We start from the raw sequence: 2500 nt of genomic DNA, 5'->3' as shown, positions 1-2500 counted from the left end.
GTCTTGCCATCGGTGTGGCATCGTGGCCATGCCTTTGCCAACACAAGGCAACGGCCGTCATGCGGCCCAAGGCCAACCGCCTAGCCACGAGGGGCACCGTCGTGCATTTTTCTTGCCGTGGGTGTGGCGTCGTGCCCATGCCTTAGCCAACGCAAGGCAACGGCCGTCGTGTGGCCTAAGGTCAACCGCCTAGCCATGAGGGGCACCGTCGTGCGTTTTTCTTGCCGTCGGTGAGCCATCGTGCCGATGCCTTAACCAACGCAAGCCAACGGCCATCGTGCGGCCTAAGGCCAACCGCCTAGCCATGAGGGGCACCGTAGTGCATTTTCCTTGCCGTCGGTGTGGCCGTCGTGCCCACGCCTTGGCCAACGCAGGGCAACGGCCGTCGTGCGGCCTATTGCCCACCTCCTAGCCGTGAGGGGCACCGTCGTGCATTTTCCCAGCATGGCTACAGAGGTTTACCCGTGGCCTTGGGAGCAAAACCCCACGGCAGTTGTGCTTTTTTCTTGCCGTCGGTGAGGCCGTCGTGCCCATGCCTTAGCCAATGCAAGGCAACGGCCGTCGTCCGTCCTAAGGCCCACCGCCAAGCCGTGAGGGGCACCGTCGTGCATTTTTCTTGTCGTCGGTGTGGCCGTCGTGCCCACGCCTTAGCCAACGCCGGGCAACGGCCGTCATGCGGCCTAAGGCCGCCATGAGGGGCACCGTCGTGCGTTTTTCCAGCATGGCTACAGAGGTTTACCCGTTGCCTTGGGAACAAAACCCCACGGCAGTCGTGCGTTTTCCTTGCCATCGGTGAGGCCGTCGTGCCCATGCTTAAGCCAATGCAGGGCAACGGCCGTCGTGCGGCCTAAGGCCCACCGCCTAGCCATGAGGGGCACCGTCGTGCGTTTTATTTGCCGTCGGTGTGGCATCGTGCCCATGCCTTAGCCAACGCTAGGCAACGGCCGTCGTGCGGCCTAAGGCCAAACGCCTAGCATCGTGCCCGTGCTTTAGCCAACGCAGGGCAATGGCCATCGTGCGGCCTAAGGGCAACCGCCTAGCCACGAGGGGCACCGTCGTGTGTTTTTCTTGCCATCGGTGTGGAATCGTGCCCATGCCTTAGCCAACGCAAGGCAACGGCCGTCATGCGGCCTATGGCCGACCGCCTGGCCATGAGGGGCACCGTCGTGCGTTTTTCTTGCCGTCGGTGTGGCCGCCGTGCCCATGCCTTAGCCAACGCAGGGCAACGGCCGTCGTGCGGCCTAAGGCCCACCGCCTAGCCATGAGGGGCACCGTCGTGCGTTTTATTTGCCGTCGGTGTGGCATCGTGCCCATGCCTTAGCCAACGCTAGGCAACGGCCGTCGTGCGGCCTAAGGCCAAACGCCTAGCATCGTGCCCGTGCTTTAGCCAACGCAGGGCAATGGCCATCGTGCGGCCTAAGGGCAACCGCCTAGCCATGAGGGGCACCGTCGGCCGTTCTTCTTGCCGTCGGTGTGGCCATCGTGCCTATGCCTTAGCCAACGCAGGGCAACGGCCGTCGTGCGGCCTAAGGCCCACCGCTTAGCCATGAGGGGCACCGTCGTGCGTTTATCTTGCCGTCGGTGTGGCATTGTGCCCTTGCCTTAGCCAACGCAAGGCAACGGCCGTCGTGTGGCCTAAGGCCTACCGCCTAGCCATGAGGGGCACCGTCGGGCGTTTTTCTTGCCGTCGGTGTGGCATCATGCCCTTGCCTTAGCCAACGCAAGGCAATGGCCGTCGTGTGGCCTAAGGCCTACCACCTAGCCATGAGGGGCACTGTCGTGCGTTTTTCTTGCCGTTGCCTTAGCCAACGCAAGGCAACGGTCGTCGTGTGGCCTAAGGCGCACCGCTTAGCCATGAGGGGCACCGTCGTGCATTTTTCTTGCTGTGGATGTGGCGTCGTGCCCATGCCTTAGCCAACGCAAGCCAACGGCCGTCGTGCGGCCTAAGGCCTATCGCCTTGCCATGATGGGCACCGTCGTGCGTTTTTCACGTCGTCGGTGTAGTGTCGTGCCAATGCTCCGTCATGCGGCCTAAGGCTCACCGCCTAGCCTTGTTTTCGCTTATTTTTATCTTTTTAAGCATACATGTTGAGTCTCGTTAATGTCCACCGCCGTATGTCTTTGAAATTCATAAATTGCTTTTTTTTTTAATTAAACTATATTTTTGTATTTTTTATTATTTTTTATTATTTTTTTGTTTTTATTTTTGTTCAATTCAATCTTGGAAATTTTTTATTTTTTTTTATTTTTTTTGTTTTTATTTTTGTTCAATTCAATCTTGGAAAATTTTTATTATTTTTTATTGTTTTTATTGTTTTTATTTTTGTTCAATTCAATCTTGGAAATTTGTTTTATATTTGTTTCAAGCACCCATGTGTAGGTGTGTTAAATACACACTAAATTGCCATCTATTGGTGGCTATATTTGTGAGACGAAAAGGGTGTGGGTCTACTAACGGTTTGAGTTTTTTAGTTTCAAGACTATCAGGGAGAGTTGAGAT

The sequence above is a fragment of the Coffea arabica genome, chromosome 11e (genome assembly GCF_036785885.1).
Source record: "Coffea arabica cultivar ET-39 chromosome 11e, Coffea Arabica ET-39 HiFi, whole genome shotgun sequence".
Lineage (NCBI taxonomy): Eukaryota > Viridiplantae > Streptophyta > Magnoliopsida > Gentianales > Rubiaceae > Coffea > Coffea arabica.
This window is presented reverse-complemented; position numbering follows the sequence as displayed.